Source organism: Mauremys mutica, chromosome 4 (assembly GCF_020497125.1).
Source record: "Mauremys mutica isolate MM-2020 ecotype Southern chromosome 4, ASM2049712v1, whole genome shotgun sequence".
NCBI classification, from domain to species: domain Eukaryota; kingdom Metazoa; phylum Chordata; order Testudines; family Geoemydidae; genus Mauremys; species Mauremys mutica.
In genome coordinates, this window is record NC_059075.1 from 35695952 (window position 1) to 35715853 (window position 19902).

At 42.5% G+C, this 19902-nt stretch overlaps 1 long non-coding RNA gene across 1 annotated transcript in view; it reads right to left on the reverse strand.

Moving 5' to 3' along the window:
• Nucleotides 1-2264: 2264 nt before the first annotated feature.
• LOC123368626 overlaps nucleotides 2265-19902 on the reverse strand; it is a 28216-nt gene continuing 10578 nt past the window's right edge. The window contains exons 2-3 of the long non-coding RNA XR_006578842.1: nucleotides 11187-11338; nucleotides 2265-2686 (exon numbers count right to left, since the gene is read on the reverse strand). This is a non-coding gene — a long non-coding RNA (uncharacterized LOC123368626). The remainder of the gene's footprint in view (nucleotides 2687-11186; nucleotides 11339-19902) is intronic.

A 19902-nucleotide genomic window follows, 5' to 3' on the forward strand; every position in this document is an offset into this window, starting at 1 on the left:
CCCCATGCGTGGGGCTGGCATGAGTCCCCCCCCCCTGCTGCGTGCCCACGTGGAGTCTTCCTGACGTGCCCCTCTCCCCGCTATGTGCAGGAGCGGCCCAAGCCCCCCTACCGCCTGCCCTAGCCACTCTCCCGAGCCCTCCCTCCCATGCAGGGCTGGCATTGCTGCTCAGTCCGCCTCCATGCCCCACTAGGGATCGCAGCCCACTTTTCTGGCAAAACTATGCATCTGTCCCGTTTGCTCTTGCCAAGTGATAATCAGTGGGCAAGAGCAAATGCCCAGTTTTGCCAAAAAAGTTGGGACAGATGGGACAGGCCTTAAAAAAGAGATTTTCCTGGCAAAATGGGATGTATGGTCACCCTATGCTTATGGTTCTACCAGGAGTATTCAGCAGGTGGGGGAAGCATTAACATTCCCTTACACCTTGTGCTCAAAGTTCACAAGCAACAGGATTCTAGCTGCTTCCTGCACAGATTTATGGCACCTTTCCCTTTCCACCCTGCAGGAACAACCAGACTCTTGCTCTTAGTCTTGATCGGGGCTGGAGGGGGTTAGCTAGTGTGGAATGAAAGTCAAAAAGTTCAGAGGTGTGGTTCTGATAAATACCCAGTAGTGTGGATATTTGTCAGAAGTGGTTCAGGCTGGAAATATCACTACATCTGCTCTCCTACAAGATCTGCAGTATTTCTTCATTTGGTTTAACTGAAAGTCTGATTGTGCAAACATTTACTACCAGTCATAAGGCATGACCCAAAGACTTTCAATGACTCCAAGAGACTTTGGATCAAACTCATAGTCTGAGGAGTCCCACATACCAGATTTTGTTCCCTTCACTGATATTGAATAATCCCTCTCAAATCAATGGAACTGCCTGTCATGTAAGGTGCTATCCAACATAAGTCAGGTAGCAAGCACCCATTAGTAAATCCTGGCAAGATCAGGCCCTAACTTTGTCAATAGCATCTTGGAAACTAAAGATGAGGAGGAAATTATTATATTAGTTCAAGTAGCTAATCAATATAATGTTGTTGCTTTTATTTTGTGTTCACTCCTTACCACATCTTTGTGCACAGAGGGCCAGAGCTGACTTCCACTGAAGTCAATAGAGAGGCTCTCACAGACTTAGCTGGACTTTGGAACTCACCTTGAATAAATAAATATTAATAAATAATAATTTTCTCTCCTTGATGTGTATAGATGATTCTCATCCATGTTCATGGGAATTATTGTATGAGCATTAAAAGTGTCGGACCAGCCTTTGGGGTGGGCCACCCGGGCAACCATCCGGGGCCCCATGGTCAAAGGGGGCACTGTGCAGCAGCGCAGATGTTCACACTGCCAGTGTAGAGACAGAAACCGCTCACAACTGACAAAGGAGCGTCGTGTAAGGTGGGAGGGGTGCCCAGATTTCTCTGCGCTTCCTCCTGGCAGAGGAGCATGGTGGGCAGAGGGCGAGTGGTGATGCACAGATTCTGCTCACGCCCCCTCCACGCCTCCCAGGGGGCTCTGAGTGGGGGAAGCAAGAAGCAACACCAAGTGCTCTATGCATCCAGGTCACTTGCCCCACCTGTGCTGTGTTGTGAGGCAAGCATCAGGAGCTGCTGCTCCCTGCCTTCCCCTTACACAGCCTAGGTGAGGAAAGTGACCTGGATGCAAGGAGCCCTGACATTGCTCCTCAACACCTCCACACACACACAGCCCCGTAGCGGTGCTAGGAGGAGCAGCATTCGGGAGGTGGTGGGGGGGAATAGCAATGCCAGCTGCTCCCTGCATCCAGGTCACTTTCCACATGTGGGCACAGGAGGGGAGTGCAGGGATTAGAAGCAAAGGGGGGAACAGTGCAGGGGTTTGTGGTGCAGGAGGTGGCCACTGGTTAGGGGCAAAGAAGGCACAGTGCAGGGGTTGGGGTGAAGGGGGGAACCTGGGGAGCACCTGGGGGCTGGGGGCAACGGGGAGCATCTCAGGGGCCAGGGGTTCCAAAATACAAATTCACTCAGGGCACCATTTTCCCTGAGGCTGGCTCTGAAAAGGAGAATGCAAGCCACATCTATGTTGAGATTTTTCATTGTCTGCAATCATGTACTGACTTCCCTTTGTTAAAGCAAATGACATTCAAATAGTAATTAAAAAGATCTTTCCTAATTCCATGTACATCCTTGAAAATTGTTTTCAGCTAAGCAACTTAATTGTCTTATTTGGTCTGTACTCTGCGCTGCCGCTAAAAAAATCCTCCGTCATCCTCATTACAAATTTTCCTACTGTTGTTCATTATTACCAAATGTTTTCCTTCTCCACCACCATTCATTATATAGTTATTGTGTATCTTATGATTTAATTTTAATTGCCTCCCTTAATTTGTACAGTATTGCATTTCTTTATGGAAACAACATAATATATACTCTGTGTTTCTACTCAACAGGTTTTCCTAGCTCAGCTTTTTAATGTTGTGTTTGTTAACGTATTCTAATCATTTTCTCACGTTTTGGTTCGCAGTCATATTTATTCCCCTGATTGAGGTCTCTACATAGCTCAGTGAGGACCCAATCCCGCTCACTCAGGGTGGTGATTTCACTTGGAGTTGAAAGTGCTCAACACCTTGCAGGATTGTCTTCATTAAAGCCTGATGCAGCTTCTATTTAAACCAATGTGAGTCTTTCCAGTGCCTTGAATGGGAGTTGGATCTAGCCTAATAAATAAAATAAAATAATAATGATGATAATTATTATTATTAATTTTTATTATTAATCATTATCATCACACATCATATTAATATCCTTCAAACTTCTATAGTAGGTTCCATCTGGGAATCTTAAACTGATTTATAAACATTTGTGATTTAGGCCTCAAAATACCCCCTCAATTAGATAAGTCGTCTTATACCTTTTCTACTAATGGGGAATATGATCAATGAAGATCTTAAGGGCATAATCTGGAAAGGTTCTGAGCACCCTCAATTCCTTCAGATCACTCAGCACTATATAAGATGAAGCCTTAAAGACCCAATCTTTCTCCCACTGAAGACAATGGCAGAATCCCGCTCAACTTCAGTGGATGTGAAACCAAACCTTAAATCTGTGAGACATCCGACAACAGTACATATATCTCCTGGCACATAATCTTGTTCTTTGACCACTAGACCGCAATTCCATTCTCTGGGCTACTTATGCTCAGGCTAAGTAAATATTAATAATTGTCTTTGTATATACATTACTACTGAATTTGGAGTTAATCTGAAAATTCCTGAAGTATCTCTGCTGTGTCATAGTATCACTCAGCAGTACCATATAAAGTTTTTTTCCCCCCCCAGGCTGTATCATGCATATATAGATTAAATTGTGGGATTGATGTTTTATGAAAATGCAAAGCTTTACAGAGACCGACAGTTATAGATACTCTGAAGTGTTGTAAAAGAGCAGACCAACCAAATAGGACTAGGAACCGGAGAGATCTAGCAGGTCACTATGTGGTTAGAAGGGAACTAGCCTGAAATCTTAATGAACCAATTTCCCTCCCCCCCCAATTTAGAGATTCCTAAGAGTGGCAGTTGGTATGAGGGTTTCCACTGAATGCTCAGAAAAGCCAAATTCAGCAAAGTTCATAGTTATTGATTTTGTTCTAATAGCTCTGTGTTTCAAAAGACTGAGTCTCCAGGGAACAGATAATGAGGCTGATCCATTGTTCACAATAAACTAATTATTTATGTGGGCTGTCCTCACTGCCCCCCACACTAATTTTTTATTGACCAAATCCATGCGTGAAATGACCACTATGCACATCCTTGTTTGGGGGAATTGTTTGAAAATTAGGCTGGCCTTCTTATTCATCAGACCCCAATCTATCATAAGAGCAGATGTTCAGTCTGTGAGTTGCCTCCCTCATTAGTCTTAGTGCCTGAAACAGGGATCAATCTTCATGCACATTCTATAGGGAGGCAGCACTATCCAGTGGTTATGGCAGGAGAGTGGGAGTCAGTAAATCTAAGTTCTATTCCAAGCTCATCCACTGATTTGCTACAGGGGTTGTCAGTAATAAGGAACATTTGCTGACATTTGCCTGAGATACCACAGTGATTTTCTCAGAGATGTAATTATTAAGATTATGTATCCCATTGTGTAGATGTAGAAACTGAAGCTCAGCGAGGTTATATAACATATATGAGGTTTGCAAATGGAACTTCGCTATCTGAAATAAAACATTTCCTGTCCTGTGTGGAGCAAGAAGGGCATGGAACTCATCAACATCATCCGCCACTCCCTGCAGCACCGGGGATATACTCTGTGATTCTGAAGTCACAGAAGTCTAAGGGGTTGAGGCCGCGAACAGTCAGAGCCAGAGCAAAGGGTCACTCTCTATGGCATATCTTATTTCAGGCTCACAGGTATTTTCTAGTGTAAGGTAGTGCAAAATGTCAGTTATGTTGTACCCATTCTATACACTGAACTGCCCTCTCCACAGGAAGTGATTAGGGCTGCTGGCACGGAGTCCCTGGCAGAACAGCAGTCAGAGATGCTGAGTCAATGGGAGTGAAGAGAGGTTCTCTGAGAGTACAGAGCCAGCAAATGACCCAGTCCTTCTTTGCTGTAAAAGACTTGCAAATCTTTCCTTTGGGTTACAGCACAGCTATTGGCTTGGAAGGCCACATCCTCAGCTTCCTCCATTGGAAAGGGAATAGCCCTTTCCACACAAAAAGAAGCTGTAAGGCACCTTTGGACTGTCCCATGTTTTTTTCCCTCTAGAAGGGATTTTTGACACAACCTGCTTCCATCCCCTTCCCCACATTCCCTAGCACACTTCTGATTGCACAAAGAAAGCAAGAAACAACGTTTACCACCTTTCAAACCAGTATATCATCAAAGCTAAAGGAAGGTCCTTCCTTACTGGACAAAGAGCTGGCCAAGCTAATTTGAAGCACCCTCATCAATGAAGAACAGAGCCTTCAGACCACCATCAAATCTGGTCAGAGGGCAGTTGTAAGTGATGCATGACATTGTGTGTCTTTGGCCACATGTGCATGTGGGATCCTTTTGTTGGCCTCAGATGTGAAGACTGGCTGCACATTGACTATGGCCCATTTGAAATCTGTTTACAAAGGCCCATGTGCATGGCAAATCAAAGCTGGGTACATGCATGGTTGGGTCAGTTATAAGAGACTGGTTTCTCATGTCAGCTGCAAACCATACTTCATGCCACATCGACAGCACAGAGAAATCTGAGCAAGTAAGGTGTCCCCACAATGGGTGCCTCAAAGACAAGCACACTCTTGTGTGGTCGAAGAAGTCTGAGTATAGTGGTGAAAGGGTCAGGTTTGTCCTGATCTTTTCAACCATTCTGGCTGTAGATTCCTCAAGGATGCATGGGGTTTAGAGAGGGTCCTAGGGGTTTAGAGAGGGTCCCATATGAGGAAAGATTAAAGAGGTTAGCACTCTTCAGTTTGGAAAAGAGAAGACTAAGGGGGGACATGATAGAGGTATATAAAATCATGAGTGATGTTGAGAAAGTGGATAAGGAGAAGTTATTTACTTATTCCCATAATACGAGAACTAGGGGTCACCAAATGAAATTAATAGGCAGCAGGTTTAAAACAAATAAAAGGAAGTTCTTCTTCACGCAGCGCACAGTCAACTTGTGGAACTCCTTACCTGAGGAGGTTGTGAAGGCTAGGACTATAACAATGTTTAAAAGGGGACTGGATAAATTCATGGTGGCTAAGTCCATAAATGGCTATTAGCCAGGATGGGTAAGAATGGTGTCCCTAGCCTCTGTTTGTCAGATGGTGGAGATGGATGGCAGGAGAGAGATCACTTGATCATTGCCTGTTAGGTTCACTCCCTCAGGGGCACCTAGCATTGGCCACTGTCGGTAGACAGATACTGGGCTAGATGGACCTTTGGTCTGACCCGGTACGGCCTTTCTTATGTTCTTATGTTATGTAGGAATGATGATGCTTGACAGGGGGAGCCAAGGGACAGCTGTGGGTCCAATCATCCCAGTTACGATATGCATGGTTGAGTGTAGTTCTATATCAACCAACCTGATGTGAGACAAATAGAGCCAGACCAGACCAAAGTATTCTGCTGCAGAGTAACAAAGGGCCAGTGCGAATGATCTGAATGTTTCCTCCCCATGAAGTGCAGGCTAATTTGTTTTGAAGGTGATATGTGTCCTCACCTTAACCACTTAAGGAAAACTGTGGTTAAGATATGTGAGAGATCTATCTAAGGTTACTCCGAGATAGACTGGATCGGATTCATGTTTCAAGTGATGTCCATTGAGAAATTGGTTAAAAGAAGGCTATCTTTGCAGAATCAACTGAGAATCTCTCTATCCATATTGAGGTAGATTCAATGAGTGAGATTTTAAAAACCCCATTGAGATTACCCCATTTGCTTGGCGTTTCTTTGTCAGTGACTGGCAAAGCTGTGGTGTAATTATTTACATTCTCCTATTTTCTAGGTATTTATATATTTGCCTTAGGAAAGACTGTGTTATCTTAAATGAATATGACAAATGAGCTGAGTAGTTGAACAGATGGGTTGAGAGTCTAACAGATGGTCCTACATTTTCATAGGTGAGGTGATCCATATCCATTTCCCCACATTACAGGAATGCCAGCAAGGAGAAAGAAGAAAGAGCAAGAAGAGACCAAAAAACAATATTATAAAATATTACTAACACCCTGCGATGGGTTAAAGAGCTTCAATTAGTCATTCAAAGGGAAATGTATTTGACAGCCCATGCTATGACATACTACAAGTACTATCTAAGGGAGAATTGGGCTAAATCATAGTTAAAATTGAAAGGGATCATGGTTTAATTTAAGATCTGGCTACACCCAGGCATCATTTGTCACATCAAGTTAAAAGAATATAGGAGTAGCTGCTAACCAGATTAGTTTTTTAATATTCATTATATTTTTTGAAAAAGGCAGAGCCAGGAGTCTGAAGGCATCCTCTGATCAGGTCTCCAGATAGTGCTAAGAGTGCTACTGACCAGGAAGCGGACTGTGCTCCCAACAGTCATGAGAAGGAAGTGTGTGCAAAAGAGGGGATAATCCTAACAATAAGTGCCACTCTCTGGTTAGAAGTCAGAAAGAGCTTGATGGGGCATGCAGGTGCCATGTTCAGTTCTAAGGCCTTTAAGAAAAGGCCTCATAAGAAAACACTTTGCCTCCCCCCAGAAGGTCATTAACATTGCCATCCTAGATTCTATCTATCTCTCTGTCTGGAAGTTTCTCCTGATATGTAGGCTAAATTTCCTTCTTCTTTATCCCCTTACTCCAAGAAGCCAACCTTTGTACAATCCTATATATCAGGGATCGGCAACCTTTGGCATGTGGCTGCAGGAAGTGGCGCAGGCTGAGGGATGTGCTGGCTGCTGCTTCCCGCAGCCCTCATTGGCCTGGAACGGCGAACCATGGTCAGTGGGAGCTGCGATCAGTCAAACCTGAGGATGCAGCAGGTAAACAAACTGGCCTGGCCTGCCAGAGGGCTTATCCTGGCCTGCCAAAAGTTGCTGATTCCTGCTATATATAATCTCTCTCCCCATTCTTGATGTTTATGTAACCCACATACCTCCTAGGTGTGCTGTTCTTTCCCATCTAGTGGCACCAAGGGTGGACTGGGAGAGAGAGAGTCCCCAGGTTTGATCCTGACTGACAGGGGTCTGTCAGTGTTACATTTACATCTTTGAATTATTTGTAAAATGTTATGTCCTCTGTTAGCTGATGCATAGCCAGTCTACACTTATTTAACTCTTTTAATCTTTCCTTATAAATCAATCTCTCCAGCACCATAATAATGTTTGCTGCTCTGCACTGAACTCCCTCCAGTTTGTCCATCTTTCCAGTAATGTGGTGGTCAGAAGTAAAGACTCTTCTCCCGTGTATTTTTCAGTGTGGCGAAAATCTATGCATCTTTATCTGTTGCAACAAATTATTCATGTTTACATAACTCAGGGGGAAATTCCCATCTCCATTCTATAGCCTAACAAGCTCCAGTTCTGTATTTCCAGGCCTTGAAAATGATTACATGACTGAACGCTTTAATAAGCTTTTGCCATATTAGCAAATATATGATGATTACATAATCTAGAACAAAATAAATCCCTACCCAAATGCTATTAAGGATAATCTGTGGCACTTTGTATAAAGACCTTCATAAATATTATTCATTTGGAGCAAGCCTTGCAAATTCCAAAACGAATTCTCTTATTACTTATCTGAGAGCCAGAAGACACTTCAAGGTCCTGGAATGGCCAAACCTGCATTAAGCACTTAAGCCAAGTGATCAGAAGAAATTAAGATATATCCAGTTTAAACATTTGACGTTTACATTAAAGCCCGGCAGACATTTCTTCATGGAATGTAAACACTGGGGAAATTTTCAATTTGAATTGTCTTCATCCAAATATAAAACTGTTCCCCCTCCCACATGATCCTCACAATCCACATGTGCGTAGCTTCACAAACACTTCACACCCCACTAAGGTGAAGTGAGGTGATTTGAGCTGCAGAGGGCTCTGTGGGAGCCCCTAGTTAAGAGACTCAGTCTTTGGGCCTCATGAAAGACAATCTCAGCTTTCACTTAAAGTTGTGGGGAGGGAGGAGGGAGTAAATTTCTAGCCCTTTCCTTTGCAGGGAGAGCCTTGGAAATGTAAACTAATGGGAGCTAATATAAACCAATGTAAACCAAGCAAGCAACAAGCAGCTGGGCTTCACTTCAACAGCAGGAAGCTGTGGGGAACCTATAGTCTCCCCTAGCCCATTACACATATACACTTTCAATGAAAAATGAGTAAGTTATGTTTAAGAATCATCTTGCTGAGACTCCTCAATATCCAGGCAGACCCCCATGAACAGCTGTGGGATTGCGATAGATGAAAATCGGTTATGTTTGAGGGGACAGCAAAAACATTGTTTCACAGGCTCACCCTAGAGAATGCTAAGGCCAACTCTTCCATTGCCACAAAAAATTCTTTTTTTCCAACTGTAGCTGATGAGAAGGCTAACCCCCCTCCTGTTGGAATCAGAATTATCCATGGTCATTCACACATTTGTGACCTTCAGGATTGATTGCTATAGCACTCTGATCTCTTACAAAGATAGTGGGGTTTTATGTGTGTGGGGTTTTTTTATAAGGATAGAAGTGGGGGGAGTGTTTTGTCTAGGGATTCCGAGCTTTATCTCTAACACTGGTAGAAAAAATGACAGGGAGCCCTTTGTTAAACACTACTCAGGTGCCAGTCATGTCACTTAACACTCCTCTGGAAGTAGTTCAGTTACTATGGTGCTTAGGGCCATATCAGAACCTGAATACGATGGACTGTAACACACTTACCACCTGTGACCTTTTGTCATTAAGTGTAAATAATTTTCCCTTTAGTAAACTGAATGAAAATGACTTCTGTAAAAAATTGTCAGGCTTGATAGTTAATTGTTCACAAATATTCATACTTAAGTGTCAAAGTGGCAGAAGCAGATTTAGTGCAACTGTGTCCATGGAGTCTATTGAAAGGAATTGTCCCTTTCAAAGAAAACTGACAAAGCCACTCACAGCCATGACTGTAGCTATGAGGCTGTAATAACTCCCACTGGTACTTCAGGTGCAGTAAGCAATGCAGTGTATGGTGGACAATGTAAGTTGCAGTAGGCAATGGATCAGCTGCTCCACTTCCATTTCTCTCCCCATGCTTAAAACTTATCCTGTCTCCAGATTTAGTTTTGTAAGGATGTCTAGGGAGCCCTCATAGAAATGGGCTTCCCAAACATTGTCTTATCCCCTACACAGAACTGCACCCATTATCCTGCATGTGAGGTCTTATGAGACTGCAGAAGAGGGAGGGGGAAGACAGGATTGGCCACTTTGGAAGTATAAATTCTCCATCATCTCCATTCCATTGGGAGAAAGGAGGACTTTCCTTAGGAAAGAACCCCGTCCCTCCCTTCAAACCTTTATGAAGTCCAAAAAACAACTGATAGTCTTATGAGTAAAAAGCAGAGGGGAGTGGGGTGGGGAGGAACCTTAAACACTACTCAGTAAATTTAACAAGGCATTGAAAGCCATTTTCCAAGGCCTTGAATACACCATCAAAACAAACACAAAAGGGGAACTCAAAGGAGCCAAGTCAGTTAAATACTGAATCACAGTCACTAAAAGGATGATATTTTTCTTGACGCTTTCACAGATTATCTGCACTGTGATAATGATAGTGTGTTTGGATCTGAATTGTTACATCCCTTGATCTTTGAACTAATCCACTAACTTGCATTCAGTTCTCATAAAAGACGGAGCTCTGTGTGTGCTTTTTGTTAGACACTGACATTCTCTCCACAGAGGCTTCAAATAACTTGGGACAAATCCTGAGCCCTATCTTTTCTACAAATGTATCAGGTTGGAGGATCCTTGCAATGTTGATTTCCTCCCATCCTCTGTGAAAAGAAATAAGCCACCTGTCTCTGTAGCACTGTCTTCCCTGGCCAAAGTACCTGGGACTTGGTTCCACAATAAGGAAGCGGGCTGAGGAAAAGGATCCTCTGCCTTCTAAAGTCGAGGGGAATTCAGTGCACAGTTCATGCATCTTGAGAAAGTAACTAGCTCAGGATTCTCTAATACTGGCTTCAGGGGAGCTGAACTGCTTGGGAACAGGAAGGGAGTACAGGCCACCCCAGAGCCACCACAAAGGCATAAGACGTTTACAAAGAGAGCCTTGCTTCCTGCAGATCTTCAGTATCCACTTGACTTTGGGTCACAATCCATACATGTTTGATATGGGGAGAAGGCAGAGTAAATTCCACTCCCCAGGGAAACTCCATGAGAATTCCTCTTTAATCCCTCTCCTAGGGCTATTTTCACAGGAGATATAATGAATCCTCTTAAGAGGTGCTGAGAGTCTCTTGAATAACTGCTACTCCCACTAAAGCCAATTGGCTAAATCCTGTAAGGTGCCAACCTTGTTAGGAGTTGACAGAACTGAGCACTTCAAAGGTGGGCCCATACACCGTACAATATGTATTAAAACAAGAAATTCCCAGTTTGTCTCGTGCTACAGAAAATAGAGTGATGAAATAATAAATTGCTCTTGTACTGATAAAACTTAGCATTACTATAGAAGACCGATGAAGGGAAGTCAGCTTCCCTTTGAGACCCATGGAGCTGATACTTAAATAGCTTAGGCCAATTCTTGCTCACCTCACTCTTGCAAATGGTCTCACCAGGGTCAATAGGACTAGCTATGTGGGTAAGGAAAGTAGAATTCAGCCTCCTTCCTTGTGTGCTTGGTACTGTGTTTGGATACACATAACCATGATTTGCTTCTTTCAATGTTTCAGTGGGCTTTTAGCCTGCAGGGAAGGAAAGAAGGAATAGCTACAAGTTACGTTATTTTGACACCAATGAGAAAAAAGGTTTCAGAACACCTGAAAAGGGATAAAATGTCAGGGCAAAATTCTTGCATTGTAAAACAAGACACATTTCCTACCCTGAGCTGTTAATAATACCTTAAAATATTAGAGCAGAAACTTAGGGCATGCCTACCTAGCTATAAAAACAAACAAACAAAAAAAGCCAAACATGCCATTGAGTCTCAGAACCCAGGTCAGTTGATTTGGGCTCCCCGGGCTCAGGCTGCAGGGTTACAAATAGCAGTCTAGACTCTGGATTCTGTCTAGAGCCTGGACTCTGAGACTCTCCCCCCTGGCTGGGTCTCAGTGCCCAGGATCCAGCCCGGGCCCAAATGTCTACATCAAGTATCGGCAACATTTGGCATGTGACCCATCAGGGAAATCTGCTAGTGGTCCGGGATGGTTTGTTTACCTGTAGTGTCCGCAGGTTCGGCCGACCGCAGCTCCTACTGGCCGCGGTTTTCCATTCCAGGCCAATGGGGGCTGCAAGAAGCAGTGGCCAGCAAATTTCTCGTCCCGCGCCACTTCTCACAGACCCCATTGGCCTGGGACAGCAAACGGGGGCTGTGGGAGCTGCGATCAGCTAAACCTGCGGACGCTGCAGGTAAACAAACTGTCCTGGCCTGCCAGCGGATTTCCCTGATGGGCTGCATGCCAAAGATTGCTGATCCCTGGTCTACATTGTACTTTTACAGCCCCACAGCCTGAGCCCCATGAGCCCAAGTCAGCTGACCCAGGCCAGCGACCGTCATGCTGTGGGTCTTTTATTGCAGTGTAGATATACCCTAAGTCCTGTAAGTTGGTGACTATACTGAGCCCCATTGACTTCGATGGGACTCCACAAAGGTACAAAGGTCTGTGTAGACTAGAGTTGTTTGAAGGATTGGGGTCTAATTTTCTATAAAAGTGACAGTGTACTAGACCAACTCTTTTCTCTTTAAAGAATTATTGGAAAAGCAAAACAAAAAAACCCAACAAAAACAAAATAAAACATGACATCCTTCTCAATGATAGAATCTCTGAAGAATGGATTTTTAAGACGACCTCCAATTCCATCGTGACTTTAACACCAGAATAAACAGGGCAGCCATTCAGCAAACCCATGTCCACATCTAAAAAGTAATTGTAAAGTCTTAGAAGAGCAAGCAAATCTAAAGAACAAGTTATCATTTACAATGCAGCTTTACACAATGCTGCAGTAGAAATGTCCAAGCTCATGAGAGGAAAATGGAAAGCAGAATTTGAGCAAAGTGCTCCAGAAAATGACTTCAAAATAGATAACATTCATAATGTGGCTATCAGCATCCATTTACCATCAAAGAAACAATGCCAATGGAAATTGATCACCACAGCAATTAACAACGAAATGAACTCAATCAGACCCCAGCTTCTCCCTAAGAAGATAGGGGCAGATAGGTGTCCAATACAGATGAGCAAATAATCTGTAATTAATAATTTATTCAATTATTTTTGCTTTTTACTCTGTTTTTGTTAATTGTCTGTGGATATATTGCATAACTCTCCAGATTTAATTGTTCCTTCATATTATTCATGAATAATTGCAGCAACTAATCCCTAGTCTGAATTTAGGTTTGTTATACAATTCACTATAGGCCTGATCCAAAGTCATTCAAGGTCAGAGAAAAGAGCTCCATTTCCTCCAATGGGCTTCGGATAAAGCCCAGTTGGTGCTGTATTGTATTATTTATACAAGTCACTAAATTAGAGTGAATTTGAGCTTGTCTATGTGATTCTAAAATTTAGAATTTGCAGTTTGCACAGAAGTTATATCCAGGTACAGGATGGAAACCTTGCTGCGTGACTTTGTTATTAGTGCAAACTGAGCCGTGGATTTTACTCTTGGGTGCCTAATTTAAAGATCACTTTTGGCTGATATTTGAACATTCATTCTTAGTGTTAGTGACAGAAAAGAGGCACAAACACATTTGAATTGAATTGTCCAATACATCCCTAAAGAAAATGTTTCCCACCACTTATTCCACAGAAGTCACCACACATCCTTTTTTCTGGGGTTGCACACAAAGCCAGACATTTTGGTTACGCAGCCAGACATAGAGGTTTAAAGAAAACCTTTGAACATACATTTTTATAAACACCCAACCTATTATGTTCCAGGAGACACTCATGCCTCAAATCTATAAAATAACAAAGGAAGGTATTTATTCTGAATATTAACAATAGCAGCAAGAAAATGCATCCCCACATTATGACTCAACCCTACACTTACCAGGCAGCTGAACAAAATTTGAGACATTTGAGATAGGAATAGATGGCAACCTAGATTAGACAGTCAAGGGTTTTTTTTCTGAATCACAAATCACACAAAAAGAGACAATTAGGCAAAACTAAAAAGAACTTTTGTTCTTAATTTCCCTTTTATGTACTGAATAAATCACACCTGCATACTTACCTGAGTATAACATTTCTGCACAAAATGTCCATGTTCCTATGTGTATATAAAACCTCTATGACAACTACTTGTGGACCAATTACTGTATGCATAAAATACCTGCACATATGTGCGTTTATTGGCCATTTTGCACCAAGTACTCATGTATATTCTTTTTCAGAACATTTCACCATGTACCTGTGAATATACATTCTTATCTGTATTTAAACATAAACTTCATATCTGAAATCTAAAACCTTTCCCTTATGCTTACTTGTCTGCCTGATCCTGCACTATGCAACTCAGTAAGAGTTTTGTCATTGACTTCAATGGGCTCAAGATCGACACCATAAATGTCCATATACAACACAAATAAAGAATGAAATATAATTTGGAAGCATATTTAAGCTCCTGAAAATTGAGGACTCATGTAACACTGGCTGAAGGTGTGCAATAGGGCAAGGGTTGTGCAATTTTCCCACTCTGTACTATTCTAACACCTCATTGACTAGAACAGGGCTCGGCAACCTTTGGCATGCGGCTCCCCAGGGTAAGCACCCTGGCGGGTTGGGCCGGTTTGTTTACCTGCCGCATCCACAGGCTCAGCCTATTGCAGTTCCCACTGGCCACGGTTCGCCGCTCCAGGCCAATGGAGGCGGCGGGAAGTGGCGGCCAGCACATCCCTTGCCAACCGCGGCCAGTGAGAGCTGCGATCGGCCAAACCCATGGACGCTGCAGGTAAACAAACCGGCCCGCCCTGACAGGGTGCTTACCCTGGTGAGCCGCATGCCAACGGTTGCCGATCCCTGGACTAGAATCTCCTTCTAGACCTGATCCCCCAAACAGCTCTACTAAAGCATCTCAGTCTTGACCTACAGAATTCATAGGTACATTTCATTCCTGTCTCCACACAATAAAAACAGTATAATTCTATCCTGACCTGCAGCATGTCTTCCTGTTTCAGGCCTCAGGCCCCATACAGCTGTGCTGATGTATCTTAACCCTGACTATAACATCCTCTGTTTCCCAAAGAATCATGGAAATGAATAAATCAAAGATGAAAAAGAAAAGAACTATAATATCACCTAGTCTCTCTGCTGGCCAATAGTTTGTTCTTTGTAATGCATATTTTGGTTCTTGGTCCAATCTTGTTTTAATGGTCTTACTCCCTGGAACACTATTCCCTTACCTAATAGCTCCCATTGTCAGGAAGTTTCTTTTTTATATTCTTCCTCTTTTTTTTTCTCTCAATTTTATTTCACTACTATTATGTAGTCCTGGCCTCCCACACAGCATGTTGTTCTAGACCTGCAGCATTTCCTACTGCTCTCGTTAGAATCTCCTATGTGGAAATCGGCAGTGGGGCTGATTTACACCAAAGGGTAGATCTACACTAGAAATGCTATAGCGGCACAGCAGTAGCACTGCAGCTGTGGCATTGTAGCACTTTAGTGTAGACACTACAGTGACAGAAGGGTTCTTCCATTACCAGCAGCTGTTCTTCTATTGACCTAGCAGCATCTGGGGCTTAGGGGAGCTCAGTTACATCACACAGGGTGTGATATTTTGCATACCCCTCAGTGATTTAGTTAAGCCAAGTTAGCTTTGTAGTGTAGCCCAAAGTGGTTTTGCAATGTGGACAAATGGGGAGTAGGAAGAAATCCACTAAACTCAGTTTCACTTGTTCAATTCCAAATTTAAGTCCTCAGTTAAATTAGTTTAAATCCAAGTGTCCAGAGAAAACAGTTCCCTTTACTAAGCAGTCATTTAAGAAGGATCTGCTATCATTAAAATAATTATAGATAGAAAGAAAATATATTCTTTTTACAGTTCTTCTGTTCCATACAATGGCTCCAGAAGGATATTTCCAGTACGTGCACCAAATTCTGGTCTCAGTGACACTGAGGTAAAAAATGAAGTAATTTCCGTGGTTGTTTTATCAGCTCAGGTTTGCTGTGCTGAAAATGGGGACATTACTTTGTGAATAAGAGATTTATTCTGTAAACAAATATAGTTGTTGACCACATATTGATTTCAAAGACGCTCACTATATTTCTATATTATATATTTTGGTTTAGTGCACAGAAACCAGCCCAAAATTCAAATCTAATCCAAATTGAACCTTTGGTGGAGTTCAAGAATGTTACTTTTTAATCAATTTTTTAATTATATTTTACCTTGGCTTTGTGTTTCCTGATTCTGGCTGGAAGTGGAGATGCTGAAATATCTTTAAAGGTTCTGCTAGCAACTGTATGTTAAGTCCAAGAATAAACTGTAATAGCAGAACTCTCACAAGAAAGATCATTAACTCAAGAGAGCCAGCTGAGTTCTGTAGCCACAAGAGGCAAACCTCTCAACCTTTTTATCATCAGGCACCTGAATATGATCTCAGTTCCACTGGTATAAATTAGGCATAATTCCAGTCAGTCAGTGGAGTTCCCCCAGTGTGAAACCAGATCAGAATCAAGCCCCAAAATTGTAGCAACAACCTCCTAAATGTCTAGCAAAGGATTAATGTTTATAGCAGGTTTTTCTTCCTTTTTCTTTTTTTGCCATGTAAACCATACAAATGTACAGTTAAATCACTGAAAACAATAGCCATTATTTTCTGATTTCTTTATTGGTAGAAGTATACTCTGTGTGTGCATTTTGTTTTATCTAATTATTTTTATTTCAAAGGAATAGGAAAAGATACCAAGGGCCAGATCCACAAGTACTATAAGTCATCACAGCTCCATTGCCGCACTGAGTTCAATGGCGCCATGCTGATTTACATCAGATGATCTAGACCAGCAATCATCAAGTAAGCCTGATTCTCCTCTTGCTAAGGTTTACACTGGTGTAGCTCCATTGATTTGAATGGAATTATCCCTAATTTATACTAATGTCAGTCAGGGGCAGCTCTAGACATTTTGCCGCCCCAAGCACGGAGGGTCCGCTGGTCCTGCGGCTTCGGCGGACCTCCCGCAGGCGTGCCACTGAAGGCACCCTGCCTGCTGCCCTAGCAGCGATCGGCAGAGCGCCTCCTGTGTCTTGCTGCTCCAGGCACGCGCTTGGAGCGCTGGTGCCTGGAACCACCCCTGATGTCAGTGAGCAGAGAATTAGCACCCTTTCCGTTGACTTCCATGGACCCGAATCAGGCTCCAAAAATGGAGCACTTCACAAAATGGAGAGATTTGTCTATTGTAGCCAAACATCCCAAACCTTGAGGTGCTTAGTGCAGCCAAACTACCAAACTCTTTGAAAGTTCTCATCACAATTTCTAACAAATCTTCCTCTCTAAAAAATATTTGATGTAAACATGCCTGTGTACAGCTTTGTAGAGTGTGATTTGCTCCAAATTAGCCCTAGTTTGTTAAGCTTTAAAGCATGCTTCAGTGCTCATCTTCCCCATCCTGGTGGGGAACTCTGTTGTGAGGTAGGTGGGGAATACATTTTGTTATCTTTTTTCTGCTGCCAGGGGTGTTATGTTTTGAGAACAGGGCCTCAATTCAGGACAACATTTGCTTAGGTCCATCCCTATGCAGTACAGCACTTAAGCACATGATTAATTTTAAGCCTGTGCTTAAATCTCATAGAAGTCCCATCCACATGCCTAAAGTGAAGCACTAGCATAAGTGCTTTGCTGAATAGGACTGTAGGAGTCTGCTTATGTAAACGTATATTGTATATTTTGAGATGAATGGGAGTGCCCAAAGTCTGGAATGAGTATTCTTTTTTTATTTATAGTATAAATAGAAGTTATACATCTTTGGGACAAATTTTGCTTTCATTTACCCTGGTGTCTTTTACACTTATTGTCCATTGATGTCACTTTATTCACTTTGTGTTTACACTGATGTAAATGAGAGCAGCAGTTGGCTTTTGGCATTTAGACCGAAAGGAAACAAGCAGAGTTAAACTGACAGATTGATACTACAATCTCTGCATTTACAGAAAAGCAAAGTTCATTTGAGAATCATTTGGGGGTGGGTGGGTTACGATATGAGAAGAGTAGGTGATGGTGAATGTGAGATATCATCATTTATAATGTCAAGAATATCTGCAACAGGGAATTAACATTCCTTTCCCTCCCAGAAGCAGACCTGCTTGTAATCTCTGGGACCTCGGTAGGTGTCCTCAGATAGTATAAAACCTCAAAGAAAAATAAATGGAGCTCCCATTTCAGGGAGAGGGACTCAAGATTTTGGCAGAATTTGCAGAAATCAGTTGGAAGCCTTCAATCCCTCTTTCTCTGTTAGAGGTACAGAAGGTTAAACCTTTAATGGAAGAAGTGAAACTGACAAAGCCCACTAACTAAATTGAATCAGTCAGTATCAACATGTGTAAGTGACAAAGAGGCAAGATGAAAGATTGGGGTAATTATTTATTTTCAGTTTTTAATGGGCATTTATTTGTGGTTTTCATGCCGATGTTTTTTAATGGTAATTGCCTTTTTCTCTACTGTTTATTTTTAATGAGCCCCTTAAAACAGAGCATAAATATTGTAAAATCACAACAGTAATTATCCTGGCTGACTTATAAAGTAGTGTAAAAACAGGACATTGCTGAATTTAGGGGTAAAATGCACATTTGATAAAACAATTTAAAATATGGTTAAGATCACAAACCAGAAGCATAACTGATTTTCAGACTTAACATTTACAAATCGATTAGGAACATTACTTTGAGACTAAGATTTTAAAGGTGGTTAAGCATTGGTCTGCTCAGCGTTGCAAAGTCTGACTGTCTTAGGTGGCAAAGGCCAGAGCATGCCTGCACTGACATTAGTGCCAGAGCAGGGACAGGGGGGAAGCAGCTTGAGCATCCCCAATTCAGGAGCTTCAATCCCTGGCACAGGCTAGGACATCCCTATGGGACTTTGCAAAGACACATATTCAGGGCGTAAGCACAATCCACCTGCACCTCCTCTCATCCCCTTCCATATCCTGCCTCTTCTGCTTCCTCAGGCTCTGCTTCTGATCTGCCCCAGGCCTATCCTGGACATGGGGCTCCTGTGGAGACAGTGCACAACTGCCAGATCTGCTCCTCAACAAAGGGACCTTCTTCACTGGGGATGTTCCCTGGGTGGGGAGAAAGCTTATGCCTACTCTGAGCCCCTTTGGTACTAGGAAAGATGGAAAAGTGCAATATGTGGAAAACAAAGACATCAGAATTACTCACATGGCAGCACTGCAGTTAGTTATTAAATACAGTTTGTAGCACTTGCATAGTGCTTTATATTTTCAAATTACTGTACAGGCACTAATTAACCCGTGTGGGGTGGTCACTAGCTACCCATTTGGAGTCTTTTTCTTTTTAAAAAAATATTATTATTTGGTGAAGTTTTTCAGTTGACCTCCAAAGTGCTGCATTATCGGGCCCCCCCCAGTCAAAGGACAAACAATGCCATCTGGTTTGTTTGTTTTTAATGAATATTATGCTTTTTTTGTGTGGTCAGTAGCTTCTGTTGCTCAATCCGAGAAGCCATCAGAACTGGAAGCAAATGTCTTTCCCATTTTTCCGTGCAGTTCTTTGAGATAACTCACTCAGAAATGTGGCCTAAAATGTTCCCATTGGGTCTGCTGCTCCATTGGCTCTAATACTGCCTTATCAACCACAACAGAGAGAGGATACACAGAAACATGTGGTCCAGAATACATTGGGCAGACAGTGACGAGTCTCAGATGACTGTTAAAGGCTGATCTTGCTACTTTTTTGTTTACACATTATCATTGGTCTCAAACATTTTATTTTTAGTTTAGCAGTTTGGGGCCATGACTAACCTTTTGCCAATAGGGTTGAGTTGATTGGATCACCTCTTTTATTAATTATTATTTATTTAGTGCTAAGATCTCTTCAGGATTGTGACCCCTTTGTACCAAATGCTGTAAAAAACATACGGTGAGATACAATCCTGCTTCAAAGAGCTTAAAATCTGAGGATATGTCTACACTGTCAAGTTTCTGCGCCACAAGTTATACCACTTTTATTAAAACACTGGAATTAAACCGCTGTTGCATGCCCACACTGTGATCTTTGTGAAGCTGGAGCGCATCCACATTAGCAGCTCTTGCAACGGCAAAGACAGCAGTGCATTGTGGTAGCTATCCCA